Source organism: Nansenia antarctica (assembly GCF_963989245.1).
Source record: "Nansenia antarctica genome assembly, chromosome: 1".
Classification (NCBI taxonomy): domain Eukaryota; kingdom Metazoa; phylum Chordata; class Actinopteri; order Argentiniformes; family Microstomatidae; genus Nansenia; species Nansenia antarctica.
The window spans coordinates 54822101-54838258 of record NC_137674.1 but is presented as its reverse complement, the minus strand read 5'-3'; the positions used below and the strand labels follow the sequence as shown (position 1 = coordinate 54838258).

At 41.7% G+C, this 16158-nt stretch overlaps 1 protein-coding gene across 1 annotated transcript in view; it reads right to left on the bottom strand.

The window, feature by feature from the left end:
• The window catches only part of LOC308151308 (voltage-gated delayed rectifier potassium channel KCNH5-like), a gene marked incomplete at both ends in the record, with an annotated part of 81152 nt that overhangs the window by 16084 nt on the left and 48910 nt on the right, over positions 1-16158 (bottom strand). The gene's annotated exons all lie outside the window — the stretch shown is intronic.

Sequence of the window (16158 nt, the reverse complement as noted above, 5' to 3'; positions counted from 1 at the left end):
ACGGCCGTAATCTTTTATTAACCATGGTAATACTTTATATATCCCAGGAACGTGGATATATCGATCGAGGATGGTATAAAGGTGTGACAATATAGACACCGCCCAGCCCTAGACTCAAGGACACTATACAGATTACATCCCCAGGTAACGTGTATCAATCCATTCCATCCAATTCCATCTCAATGGTGGCACATCGAACAGCAAAACAAATACTTAGTTTGGATGAAATTTAAAACCAGCAGGATGTGACAATTGCTGCAACCCTCCACTAACACACATCATTCTGGGTTGTTCCTGATTCATCAGTACCTAAACAAGTTCCCCAACCTGCTTCAATGCCTGGTCGTCATGTCCCAAGAATATCTACTGTAGAAGATTCCTTTGAAGAATAGAAGGGGTAAAAAAGACATTGCAGAACATTGCTTTGATCTAAGCCATGTAACTTGACTAACATTCATACATATGTAGCTTTTTGTCAAAAAAGAATTGTTTTATATAAGATGGATAAACAATGATTCTCTTGTAACCCACTTGACATATCTGCCTAATTAAGAAGAAGAAGAACACACGATAACAAATTGCATCCAATTAAGTGGCCTAATGAGCCAATGGTGCATTTGCAATCCTTAGGCGAAATCCCTTTGGGAGCTGTATTTCAAGGAAACAACAATTAGAATCGCCTCTATGCACGCCCCTGTGAAACCTTTTAAGTTTACACACGCATGCACGACCACACATGCACACACAGCTCTCAGAGTAGTAGAGTCAAGTTCTAATTTGGAATGCACATTTGCTCAGCAGGAGTACTCAGTGCTGGAAGACGTAATGACCCAAAAGAGTCAGTTAGTATCACTTATAGTGTATCCACTCGGGGGGGGGGGGGGGGGGGGCTTGTACTCTATTCTTTGGATGAGACCAACACGATTCACCTAACCAAGTTGATGACCAGTCATGGCATTCACTAACAATGTGTAGAACTCACTTGATTGTGATTCATTGTGACAGAAAGCTCCCCCACATATCAGCTGAGCCACCAGGGGATGATGAGCCTACTTTTCAGGAGGTATGATATTGGGGGATTGATGATATGGTGATATGGAGAAAATTGTTCCACTGTTTTTTTTACTGTAACGTCCTTCGGCTTAACTGTAACGCTCCCCTTAAGTATGATCATATTTCCCAATGAATGGGCCTGGTCCCTCAGATCCCCAAACAATCTGAATTGCAGATCTATCTGCACACTGATATTTGCCTTAACAATACGTTTTGGAAAGAGGATACATTTTTCTTCGTTTAGCTCTATATTCAAATATGTACTATGATGAGATGCTCAGATTTAATTCAATGTTCTATTTTTTCCAGATTGATTTCCCTATTTAGGGTTAGGGTAAGGGTTAACCTTTTTTCAGGGCACCAACGTATTGGCTTGAGAGGTGTTTCTGTTAAGTCAGGTGTTAACAACATAAAATACAAAATACCAATATGGCAGGGAGCCTATGACTTATCAAACCCCGTAGGTAGGCTGAATACTGAACAACTGAGTGGGTGGAGGCAGGGGCGGTGGATGGGACAACCGTGACGGCAGTAGGGAGTCAACTCGACAATTTGACATGTTTTATTTCAGTTAATTCACCGTGGCAAAACAACCACCAGGAGATATCGTTAAGCAATCCTATACCCAGACTAATTCTAATATGTATGACATTCATATATAGGATACAGTACAATCCTAGAAATGTTGTCACGGTTCCATGACTGTGAAGCTTCAGAGAATGTGCAATCCAGTTTTACAATACTCTGACATAATTACCTGCTTTTATTTCTCACATTCAAAAGGTGAGTGGAAATGGACTGCACTTATATAGTGCCTTATTCCAAAGCGCTTTACAATGGCCTTTCATTCACACATTCACACACACATTCACACACCATGACGGCAACCTACCATGCAAGGCACTGGCCCGCTCATTGGGAGCAATTTGGGGTTCAGTGTCTTGCGCAATGACACCTTGACACGTGGCCAGCCTGAGATCAAAGTATGTATGTATTATGTTGTATTAAAGTTAACACTGCAAAAGGGGGTTGAAAGTGTCTACAGTAATTATCTTGTGTTTTTATGATTGGAACCTTGCTTTTTTGGTGGGTTGGTCTTGAGCCAGTGAAATTTAAAGATCTTTTCATACAAGAAATATTGAAGTATGAAGTCAGTGCATGAAGTCATATCAATGACATACTTGGAGAGAGCAGAGTCAATGCACACAAGATTCACATTAAGCAAATGTTTAAATGGATGACACAGCCTGGTGAAAGATACATTACCATACAAACCATGTTTTTTGTGTTTGGATGTTGCTTTTAAGTGTTCCACAAAAAACAAAATGTATCTCCAATGCACTCTCTTGCAGTCTCTCTACACCAACATTCTAATTTAAGCACCATGTTGGAGAAAATATGTTTGCTGTATGGTCAATTAAAAGATCTGAGGACGTAGACATGGTTGAGAATAATGAGTTTATAACTTGTGTCCATAAATGGCGCTTTTCCACTACCGTACCATACCGTACCGTGTGAGCCCGGTTTGTTTTGCTTTCTCCACTGCCAACCGAGCCATACCGAGCCGCACCTACCCGGGCCGATTTTAGCTACCCTTCGAAAGGGGTAGCGAAAGGTACTATCCATGCTAGGCTGTGTGACGTGTGATGCTGCAGACCGTTGATTAGTCAATGGAAATCGTCACAACATCGCCACCCCATGTTCATAGAGTTCACCGCTAACCGCCATTTTTAAATACCACAACAGATTTCGTTCTCTGAAAATGTCATTTACTTTTTCTGTAATTACTTATTAATAAAGATTTGAAAAATTATTATAACCATCTCATTATCTTAGTTTAATGTCATTTCAATGCATCATAGAACTTTTCTTTACAAAAAGCATTTTTTTTTAAAAATCGCTATTATGGCGATGTGCTGTGCCTATGCTAGACCGTTCCACAGTCCAGCGCACTCCAGGTCGCTCCCTTTCACACATGTCGGCGATTCCCTGGTTCGCGATCTACTAGAACTGGAGTGGGACGGGCGTGTGGGACTGCCATGTACCATATATCTGCCATATCACACCTCTGTTTTATATTGAAAAATATGATTATAAATACATGTGGGACGGAGGTATGATATGGCAGATGTGTGGTGGTCTCGCGCGCCTGTCTCGTTCCAGCGAGTCAACTCGTATTACGAGTGCTTACCATCACCAAATGCGCTCTCCAACTAAAGCACTTGATTACCGTTGATATAAACATACTATACTAGTCCATAAGCACAGTATGGGAGAACTTGGTGATAAGCATAATACGAGTTGACTCAATTAGACATAATTATGCGCTCTGCGCTATGTTGATCTGTGCATGATAGTGCTGCATTTTGCATTCTTATCGCATTTCCCCCCGTTGAGCTGTATACATATTAAAGTGAAGTGAAGTGAAAGTGAAGTGCTCTTATGACACTTAACTCCTCCTACTGTCCCGGCTCGCTCCAGGTCTGTTGTGTATAATGGAGAAGCGTTTCTGAAAGTACGGTATGGGTAGGATACAAATGCGTGCCGTACCGAGTCGTACCAGTCTGGTCAATGGAAAAGCGCCATTAGACGTCTCTCTACATTCTGTGGAATCGAGCACTAAAGGAAGGCCCTTCCCTTCCTGTAAGAGATGTGCCAATAACTGTGGCATAGCTAACAATTAATTCATCCTGTGGACAGTGCCAATAACTTGTTACGCAGATTCATATGATTGGTTACCAAGAGTAGTGACCTCATAAGGGAGTAAACCTCTATAAATATGTTTATCTCTCCTCACAGGGGGCTTTTTGACTGCTATTTTCTCTCTGAGCTCATGTAACTTTGCTTACAGTTTTTCTCAATTGCTAAAACACATTTCACAAAACTTTCCTCCATTTTCCCAAAACTCTAAACACAACACACTTTTCTAAAGCTACATAAACAAAACCACACCTTCTCTCTTCAAAACTCAAACTTTCTCACCAAAACAGCTGCTCAAAGCCTGCAAAACTCTAAACACTATACGCATCATTACAGACTACAACAAAACAACTGAAAACACAATGTTCAGTGTGTGAGAATGTTCTTTTTTTTCACAACTGCCAAAGCACATTTTTAGAAACCTTACAGTATCTGTTCTCAGAATATATCACTGTAGAGTATTGGGCATTCATAGATCTGTGTGTTTCATATGAACAGTATGTAAATCTACAGAAAATACAGTATGTATGTTACGGTACATGTGGGAATACGGTACGGTACGGAATACAGTGGGAAAACTAGGGTTAGGGTTAGGTGCTAGGGTGACTTGGTACATGCTGGCATGTCTAACCCTAACCCTAACCTTAACCCTAACCCTAACCCTACCCCTAATCCTAACCATAACCTTAACCCTAGCACCCTAGCACCTAACCCTAACCCTAGTTTTCCCACATGTACCGTATTCCCACATGTACTGTAACATGTACACTACTGTACTGTATCACAACTCAATGCAAACACTACAGAGGATCCATTACACACAACAATACTCACTGAAAACAATGTTCAGGGTGTGATGTTTATTTATTTATTTATGGAACTATACCACACACACACACACACACACACACACACACACACACACACACACCACAATCATTTGCAACAAGTGTCTTAAATTTTGAGTTGTTATGTTTAATGAATGAAGCCAGGTATGTTCATTGTGTTCAAATTTTGCTGACTGTGGCAAGCATTTTGCATCACATGAGCTTTAATTTGAGAATTTGAGAAGAGTTTTTTGCAACTTGTGTTTTAGCAAGACAAAATGTGTTTAGATTTAGGAGAAAAGGAGGATTGTGTTTTGTGAATTGTGTCTTCATGTGAAATGTGTTTATGGTTTTGGCAAATGGGGGCAAGTTTTATTAAATGTGTTTAGAGAACTGGTCATTTGGTTTAGAGAATTGGCTTTTGTGTTTTAGCAATTGGGAAAAACTGTAATAAAAAGAGGCCTCATTTGAGCCAATTGATTTAAGCTCGTTGTGCTTTATAAGTACTACTCAATCTGCTAAGAATAAATTAAATCCACCACAACCACTTTGGGTGTTTTGTTGCATTGTAACGGTGTGTTCAATCATATTCAGTGTATCATAACATTTCTATTGGGTTTACATTCAAATAACGAACATACTGAACATAGTCACATGGGTTATCCCGATTTGAGGCTGAATTTGATGCTTGCTAACTCTTTTATCTTACTTCATGACATACCCCTCTACACTGTAAAAACTACGCTTTATTCAGTAGAGTTAGTATTCTGAATTGTTCAGAAAGGAACATTTCAATTACTATGAGTGAACGTAAAAATGTACATCAGAGGAATGGAATGGACCCCAATAAGTTCTAAACATACAATTGTGAATAAACTGAAATTGCAATTCGTTGTTGGCACATCTGGTTCGTTGGTATAACAGCAGCGCATGCGCACAAGGCAGCTCAGACCTCAACGCATTTTTTTGATTGGCCGCTTGGCCACAACTGATTTGCATATTAGCGGCCCCAAAGGATTCTGGGCCCAATTTATGTGAGTTTTGTGGGTCACCGATACTTTCCCCTGTACAACACAGTCACGCTGTGTTGTACAGGGGAAAGTATCGGTTAGTTCCAAGTTCAAGGGGTTAAGTCAAGCTACAGTCATCCCTTTGAAAGTTTGGCTGTGTCAATGTTCTAATGGCGGTCGACGTCCAATAAAAGCTCTCATAATTAGATTGTGTGCGAGTCCAATAAATATCCACGCTACAATACAAATCAGGAGCATTATTCTCACTGAATAAAAGTTGATTAATATTGATGAAATTCAGTATTGTGGCGAATGTTATCGCCTGGTTACGCGTTACAGCCAGCTAGCTAGTCACGGCTACTGTTATGTTCACTACTGTTGTTCACTGCGTTGTTGTTGTTCATTGATTGGCCGCTTGGCCACAACTGATTTGCATATTAGCGGCCCCAAAAGATTATGGGCACATTCTATGTAAGTTTTATGGGTCAAACCGTAGCTGAGTCGTACAGGGGGAAGTATAGGGTAGTTCGAGTTCAAGGGGATATCCCAAGCTATGACCGTGCCTTGAATTGTGACTGTGTCAGTGTTCGATGGCGTGCAACGGTCAATAAAAGCTTGCGTGATTACACTTAGTGTGCAGAGTCCAATTCATATCCACGCTACAGTATTATTGATTCATTTAAGAATTTACGTTATTTAATTATTTTGGCTAATGAAAAAAAGTGAATGGGGTGGAAAGAAAGATGATTATATTCTCGATTAGCTTTTTGTAGTTCTGTGAACAACACCATTTATTGAACAAACAAATCTGCATTGGCAGAATGAAGAATTAAACGTGATGACCATTGACAGAACAAACTAATATTAGTTGGACCAACATTCTAATATGAGTTGGACCAACAATCTAATATGAGTTGGACCAACATTCTAATATTAGTTGGACCAACAATCTAATATGAGTTGGACCAACAATCTAATATTAGTTGGACCAACGATCTAATATTAGTTGGACCAACGATCTAATATGAGTTGGACCAACGATCTAATAGTTGGACCAACTATCTAATATGAGTTGGACCAACATTCTAATATTAGTTGGAACAACAAACTCAAAATTCTTAGTTGGAACAACAAACTCAAAATTCTCAGTGCATAAGGTTGCCTTGAATTTTTTAATATTCTCAACTATTCTTTTTTTAGAGTGTATTATTATGATTAGGACAGGCTATTGATTGTGGAGGGAGCTCTGTGTAATTGCTCAGCTCATCCTACTGTCCTTTAGGGGTTTTACTCTTTGATGAGAGGTCTAGACTATGGTCTCTAGACTATCCAATTTCCATATCATGCAAATAGAACATGACGGAACACTCACTCCAGCCTCAGACAGCCCTCTGGCCCTTCTGTCTGGCCCTTCATTGAACTGCCCCATGTCCTTTAACTGATGGTAGTAACTACATAACTGTCTTATTGCACCCCATCAGACATGAAGCACAAACTTAATCATTCCACTAGGGGTTGGAATGTGGCACAAGGGACACAAGGGGACTACTGGTGATTGTGATCATCAGCTAGTGCACAGGTACAGAGCACTCTCGTAGTGTTATCAATGCCTTAGAGCAACATGCCTTGATGGAGGGGGGGGGGGGGTGCTCATAGAGAAACAGAGAAGACAAAGTGAAAGAAATTGCAGATAAATGCACAGTGATGGTTGAAAAGGGCAATGCAACGTGAGAATGATACAGAGAGAAAAGGGAAACAGAGCACTGTGCAAGATCCTTCGCAGAACTAACAGAATTGCGACACAGGTCAACGGAGGAGGATCACAGCGCATTTTAGGTCTCGGCTCATCGCCTCGAGCATGGGACAGAAAACATCAGATTAGCGAATCCACTCTCGTTAACACTCATCCCGCTTTCTCCACCCTCACTCTCTCTGTCTCCCTCTCCGCAGCTCACTGAATAGTCAGCATAAAGGATCAGCAGCCCCAGAATCCGAGGATATTCTCGCATGACTCTACAGCACTTAATCAGCACAGAGCCCCCATCGATTGCTTGGGGCTGGCCCTCATTCAAACCCTGCTTGACAAGAGGTACGGAGACACTTGAAAAGACGAGTGCAAAGCAGTGTCGGGTAATGCACTTATCTGGAATAACATCTCTCTTTATGGAGGACAGGAGGGTCATACGCATATCAAGATTATACTCCAACAAATAGTGCCCCCACTTACAACAACGTTGCGTGGAGTCTTTGTGCACCAATGTTCTTCCGCTAAAGAGTGTGCACTAAAACCATGTGCAAAAAACATTTTGGTAATTGATGTCACAGCCAAGTGAGTCTGCTCCGACCAACACAAACTTAGCACCAGTATAGGTGCAGCGGCAAATGGGAGTTGGACAATTCAAACACCTATGACGTTGCACGTCCCCAATAGGCCAACAACAATAGGGGAAAGTAGACATTTATTTGATCATAAAGGGCAGCAGTTGTTGCCTGTCTGGGATAATCCCTCACACCACCAGTACATCTCTATGTGGAAGTAGCCCATGTGTGCTACATTCTGTAAGCCTAACACATTTAATGACCAATGTTGGATACGATCGCCACCACTCTCTGTGCCAATTACCAATTAAGTAATGGAACCGTGCGTGTCTTTGATATAAAAGATTGTATAAAATCAAATAGGAGAATATCTTAAACATTAGACATCTTCACATCATATTCAATTATCCCCACCCACTCATTGCTGGAGACTTGCCCTCTGCCTCTATGCAAACTGAAACCAGCCATGTCAGCTAAAACTTAGTGGTGCTCTTTAGTGGAAGCCAATTGGAGCTCTGAGGCTGGTGGATTTACTGGCCACTTGCTACACCATTAGCACGTTAGCTGCTTAATTAACTACATCTGTCTAGAAGTTACAGCAATGCAGTTAGTACAATAACTCATAACTATGTGGGCCATCTGCAAGGACCATAAGAAGTGGAGATTACTACAACTGTTTATGTTACGGTCTTCACCTTGTTACACATGTCTAGACAGCATAAAGCTGGAACTGTTTTAATTCAAAAGGGACAGCTGTGGGTTTGTCTCCATTTTAGGGTTATGTAGGGTCTAACATATTTTGAGTCGGCGACTTCAATAACACATTTTAAACCTGTTAAACAAGCAAAGAGTTGTTCGAGTTCCCCATTCTGTGCTTTTAATTGACAGGGCAGAATCCTTTTTGCTAGACAGATGGTACTGTTATGATCATTATATTGTACATTATATTGTTTATTATTGATTGTTTATTAAACATTATTTATGTTTATGTAACAGCATCAAACTCCCAAAGGCTCCTAAATGACTGTCCCAGCACCACAAAGGTCGTAATAGAGCTATGTGAGCTATGTGTATGTGCCCTGTATAGGCAAATTCATCAGCCACACTTAACCATCCAAGCCCCTGATTACCTGGACATGGTATGATAGTAGCACTGTGCTGGAATATAGATATTGTAGCGAACAGGGAATATAACATGCAACTCTAGCTGACCCTGAAGCGGCGTCCGGCTCCTATGGGTAACCACAATGCTAATAGAGAAGACTCTATTAGCAACAATCCATTCATTGTGGTCGGATCTCATAATGAAGGTGGCGATTATGGAATAACTCTAACAGCCCAACCATGCACTACTCCCAGGAGTGAATCCCGCCTAAATCCATGCTAACCCGTTAAGTACCGAGTGTCAACCTATGGCAGGGGTGGTCAACCCGCGGCTCTTTGCCTGTCTGTGTGCGGCTCTTAAATCCATTCATTTTTGTGATTTTATCCACTCCACACAACGGTAACTCAAAATCCTCCCGGCTCCATCTCACCCCACCAGCCAGGCGCTGTAGTGGAGTGGGACATTGAGGTTTCTGCTCTGTTAGAATCCATGTTCCATATTTCACTCCATATTTCAGATTTTCCTCCTCTCTACACCATTCCACCTCATCCAGTGGCCTTGCTGGACTTGGGAGACTGCTCTGGCACACCTGTCTGCTTCTTCCTGGTGGCGCACCTTCTCCACCACCAGTTGCTGGCGTTCAGTTGGAGTGGCCTTTTGCCATGTGGGTGTTGTTGCTCCCAATCCGAGGCCCCCTCTGTCATGTTGGACGTGGCCCACTATGTCCTGTTGTCTGAGGGCGGCCTTTGCCTCTGCTACTGCTACAGCTGTCTTCCATTTCCTCCCTGTTGCTAGGGTGGGGGCAGCACCTCTTACGAAAGGATCCCGGGACTCCGTGAGTGTCATGTTCAGCCTTGTTTTGGCACATTTGTACTCCTCCACCATGCTTGAGATTGGCAGAGAGAGGGCTCCGTTCTTATACAGCCCAACGCTGCTGAGGCATCTTGGTAGCCCAAGCCACTTCCTCACTTGTGCATCCACCAGTCTCTTCAGTCGCTTAGCATGGAATAGAGTGACCTCGTAGATGGTATTGGCCACATGAGATGGGGCAGCAGCCCAAACTGAAAGCACCACAGTTTCAGATTCCCTGGGAGAGCAGTGTTGTTGATTTACTTCAGGCCACTGATTGTATGTATGAGTTGTTCCACCTGTTCGGCGTCTATGAGCTCTGCATTGTACCATCGTCCAAGGCTTTTGATGGGCATCTCCTGGACTGTTGGTATTAGCTCGCCATTAATGCAGAAACTCTCGTTGGTGAGCCGGCCTTTGGCAATGGAGATGCTGCGAGATTTGCTGGGTTTGATCTCCATTCGTGCCCATTTGATGTTTCCCTGGAGTTTCTCCAGCAGGCGTTTGGTGCATGTTTTTGTTGTTGTTATTATCGTCATATCGGCCATGTACGCCCTGAGCTCCATTGCCATGGTGAAGGCCAGGGGAGAAATGGTGCAGCCCGCCATTATGCCTATCTCAAGGTGTTGCCAGGTGGTGGTACTGTCATGAACTCTGACGCAGAACTGGAGGTCCTGAAAATAGGCTTTGACCAGCTCTGTGATGCCCTCTGGGACATGGAAGAAGTTTAAAGCTGTTCACAGTATCTCGTGAGGGACCGACCCCAAGGCATTGGCAAGATCTAGGAAAAGCACATGTAATGTATTCTTTTTCCTTCTTGGCCGTCTATATCTGGTGCCAGATGATGTTTGCATGTTCCAGACATATTCGCCCTTCGCCATGCCTTTGGTATAATTCCTTTTTCCCATGCCACTTTCATTAGCTTCCAGAGGTGCTTCAAGGAGTGTTCTTATTGTGTTCTATAATAAAGAGCCTATATGGAACGCTGTTGGGCCCAGGGGCTGATGCTGTTCTTGCCCGCTTTACTGTGTTCTCAACTTCGCTCCATGTAGGGGGTCTTGTGTCCATCTGGTGTTCAGGTGGTAGAATCTGTGGCATATCGTCTGGGATTGTGGCTGGCATGTGCCTCTGATTGTCAGAATAGGTCTTCCTCAGGTGCTCCTCCAATTCCCTTACAGGTACTTTCAGGGTCCTGGTTTTCTCCTTGACAAAGAGGCTTTTGTAGGGATTTTTATAGAAGGCGGTCCTCATTTGCTCTTTCTTCTTACGTTGCTTCCTCTAGCATTCTGTTCTTCGCAGCGTTTCCAAGCGCTGCTTGATGTCGTCCTGTAGTGCCTCAACACCCATCCTTTCCACTTCTGTGGCCTTCTTCCACTGTTTTTTCAAGAGCTTTCTGGGCTCGGGCAGGATGAGCTCTGGGCTCATATCCCTTGGTGGATCTGTATTCGGTTGAGCTTCGTCTGGGGTTCTGATATCCTGTGGACTGTGGTGGTTGTCCTGCCACTGGACTTCATTCGACTGATTTGCCCTACCTCTGAGGAAGTAGTGGTCAATGTGAGGCCCTCGCTACGCTCCCTCAAGCACTTTTTCCTGCCCTGATGGGGAATGAACTCAAATAAAACTTACAAAATAAAAATCACATTTTCAATCATATTTTTCTGTTTGTTAAGGTATTTCTTGAAGAAGAGAGAGCCAGATGCAGAGGTGTGTCAGGCAGCTAGCAAGCTGCAGATACCTGATCCTGCTGGGTAGCTACAGGATCTAAAATAATAACTATAGCCACCTGCAGGTTGCCAAAAGAATTACTTGTGTGAGAATGATAAAGAAAATCAATAGAAGATTGTTGTTATGAAGTATATTGGTTTACTTTACTAGACAGGGAGACAGATATGGAGCTATTTTAATGCCAGCAGAAATTCAATTGTATTTGACAGATCTGAATTGTATTTGACAGATTGAATTGAATCTGAGCACAAACTGAATTGTATTTGACAGATTGAATTGTATTCAATTCAGTTTTCATTATTTTAATTCAGTTTTCAAATTCAGTTTCTCTAAATACAATTTTCTGTCAGAAGAACTGAATTGTATTTTGAGAAAAACTGAATTGTATTTTGAGAAAAAACGAATTGTATTTAGAGAAACTGAATTTGAAAACTGAATTAAAATAATGAAAACTGAATTGAATACAATTCAATCTGTCAAATACAATTCAGATCTGTCAAATACAATTCAGATCTGTCAAATATAATTCAATTTGTGCTCATATTCAATTCAATCTGTCAAATACAATTCAATTTCTGCTGGCACTGAAATAGCTCCATAGACAGAATCCAGACGTAGGGATAGGAGCAATGATGCATCGGTCTATGGATAGGAGAGGCGAGTGGAGCAGAGCCAGGAGGGCAGAATGAAGGAATAAATGAAAGAGAGAGAAGGGGAGGAGAGGTTGCTGAGAACCACAGGCCAACTGGATGGGACCCAAAATGGGTTGAGATTCATTTTATATGTTTAGCTGCTGTTGATTACATTCCCCACACTTAATATTGCTGTAAAAATTAAATACTAGAGACCTTCTAACAGCTGTATTACTGTATTACCCGGGATCCCAAAAATTCAGAACTCATCAGGCATACCACCACTGCTATAGGCTTACCACCACTGCGAGAAAAAGATTACTGCTAAACTTGTCTAGTGCAATGTACGTATATGAGATCTACTGTATCTGAAGTGTATTAATGGGCAGTGGGCAATGTGGGATGTATGCACGCATCATGCAAGGTAAATGAATGAATTATTTAGTATGAACGGGTATTGTGCAATGAGATGTGTTTAATTCACATGTTATATTGAATGGAGTGTACAACTGTGTTGTTTACAGCCAATGTAGATGTTAATTGTATACACCGATGTGCTGTGTGGTTGAGAAAATTGTTGATCTTATCTTATCAATTACCACCTCAGACAAATGAAACCATGCAACCGTGTATGAATTTGAAATCAAATAGGAGTGTATTTGACTGCTTCAGAAACCCTGTCCTCAATCATAAATGTGATTTAATAGGCTACCTGAGGCCTACATATAATTTGTATAAATCTAACAATTGCTACAAAGACTTACGCCCTCTCCATGCCGCAGAGTTTTATAATGATTTTAGAAAAGTTATTGGAGTAGTGTAACAGATTCCATAGCTGCAGGCTGGAGAGAGGCTGGGTGAGTTAGAGCATCAGCAGACAGGAGGCCTGGTCCCAGCAGGACCCAGGGTATGCCGTGTCTGTGGGTGAGACTCCACTGCACCAGGAGGAGCCCCCGGGCTCAAAATATGACTCGCCAAGTCAGCATACTCTATCGCCTCTGGTCAAATTAAAATGAAATACTGGCCAGTCTCCAGAGGTGTACTACTGGACAACAGCCAATCGGCTTCTGTTCAGTGTGTCTGTGTGTGTGTGTGTGTGTGTGTGTGTGTGTGTGTGTGTGTGTGTGTGTGTGCGTGTGTGTGTGTGTCTGTGTCTGTGTGTGGAAGCAAGTGGGGCAGATTGTTACGTAAGAGAATGTGTGTACTATAAATTGCATGGGACAGGCCTCCTGAGCTACATCCTTGGCCCCATGGTATTCACTCTTGCTCCCTTTCTCTCTCACACACACACACACACACACACACACACACACACACACACACACACACAGGTCAATATTTGGATCTTCCACAGACACTTACAAAGAACATCATCTCTGTCTGATTGATCCTTCTAACCCTATCACAATTGAAAACACACCAGTCATTAGAATAGATATCTTAGCTACCTAAAGCAGGAACTCTAGGAACTCACCCCTGAAGAGTGGAGGACAGTTCAAGATGTTTTACACAGCTTGTGTCAAAGCCATAGTGCCAAGGAAGAGCTGAGGGCTGTACAACCTTTTTGTTTTACGTCTGTAAAAACATAGTTGTTGTATTTTTCAGTGATTTAATATATCATCTTATTTTAATGTATGTTTTATGAGTAGTATGTTGATGTAATTTTCATTATTGTGTGATGTTTCTTTCCAGTATTTTGTTGTGTCTTTTTAATGACTTTCCACAGAAACCCAGCCAAATGGCCAATGAGCTCATTGGTAATGTAAATAGAGTCACACCCCAAGTGTTGGACCTGGCTGATGTTCCTGTGGAAAACACTGTTTATGTGTTAATACTTTTGTTGTGTAACTTGCCAGTGAGTGTCCTCATTTCAAAAAAGGTATTTTTATATTTATGGTTGAAACCATACAGATAGGTCCATATATATTTGGACACAGACAGAATCTTTGTTATTTTAGCTGTTTACCAAAACATCTTCAAGTTACAGTTATATAATGAACATGGGCTTAACGTGCAGACTCTCAGCTTTAGGGTAAGGGTATTCACATCCAAATTGAAGGAAGGGTTTAGGAATTACAGCTCTTTAATATGTAGCTCCCTCTTTTTCAAGGGACCAAAAGTAATTGGACAATTGACTCAAAGGCTGTTTCATGGGCCAGTGTGGGCTATTCCTGCATTATTTCTTTATCAATTAAGCAGGTAAAAAATCTGAGTTGATTCCAAGTGTGGCATTTGCATTTGGAAGCTGTTGCTGTGTACGCACAACATGTGGTCAACGGAGCTCTCAATGCCAGTGAACCATGCCCTCCTTAGGCTGCAGAAACAACCAAAAAATCCATCAGAGAGATAGCAGGAAAATTAGGAGTGGCCAAATTAACCGTTTGGTACATTCAGAGAAAAAAAGAACGCACTGGTGAGCTCGGCACCACAAAAAGGTCTGGACATCCATGGAAGACTACAGTGGTGGATGATCACAAGATCCTTTACATGGTAAAGAAAAACCCCTTCACAACATCCATGCAAGTGAAGAACAGTCTCCAGGAGGTAGGCATATCATTATCCAAGTGTACCATAAAGGGAAGACTTCACATGAACAAATACAGAGGATTCACCACAAGGTGCAAGCTATTCATAAGCCTCAAGAATAGAAAGGCCATAGAAAGGCCAGACTTTGCCAAAAAAACATCTAAAAAATCCACCCCAGTTCTGGAACAGCATTCTTTGGACAGATGAAACTAAGATCAACCTGTATCAGAATGATGGGAAGAAAAAAGTATGGAGAAGGCTTGGAACAGCTCATAGTCTGCCGCATACCACATCATCTGTAAAAAACGGTGGAGGCAATGTGATGGCATGGGCATGCATGGCATCCAATGGCACTGGGTCACTAGTGTTTATTGATGATGTGACAGAAGACAGAAGCAGACGGATGAATACTGAAGTGTTTAGGGATATTCTGTCTGCTCAGATTCAGACAAATTCAGCAAAATTGATTGGATGGCGCTTCACAATACAGATGGATAATGACCGAAAACATACTACGTAATCACCTGCACTAATTTCTTTATAATTTAGTTTTCCTACTACATGCATGATTCCCTCACATATGGAGTTGGTAAATATAAACCTGTTATGTCAGATAAAAAAGACTGGTTATGATTAAATAAAGATTTCATGGTAAAAAATAGATAAATATATAATTGCACAAGGGGTTCACATACTTTCAAGCAGCACTCCATATACAAACACGCACACACACAGTATAAGGTAATGTACAAACGCTCAAGTGTAAGAGAGAAGAAGAAATCACAAGTTACTGTCGCCCCAATGATTATTCTTATTATTACTATAGCTCCAATGATTCCCATCATTCATTCTTCTATTCGTATGGTCACAGACTCTCACGCTGTGATTGGATGCTGACTAACCCTCTTACCCTCTTACCTATTTACAGACAACTTTCCTCAGATTTCAATAGCGTGCCTACAATAATAATACAGAACTGTTGCCCAATATGGCCTCCAAGAAAGTGACTCAGGTTTAGGATAAGGAGAACTTGAGAAATCTTGGAAATCATGTCCCATCTGGCGGCCATATTGGCCAATATTGTAGTTATGTATTATTATTGTTGGCACTTGGCAACAGAAAAAGTTTATTTTATATAATGGTGGGACATTGGGGCGTAAGTTAAAACCCAACATTGTCCTTGCACCTCGTTGCTAGTTTTGGTGCCTCACAAATTGTTGTCACTGTTGCTAGTTTTGGTGCCTCACAAAATCTTGTCACTGTAACCAAGCAAAACTCCTCAAAACAACAACTCCAATCAAAAGCTTGATTATTATTACTTCAATTATGCTGGTGCTTCAGGCATTCCACCAATGCCTTTTGCCTTGATGACACAACCCAGCTGCCTTTTTTATCTAATAATAGTGAGCCTC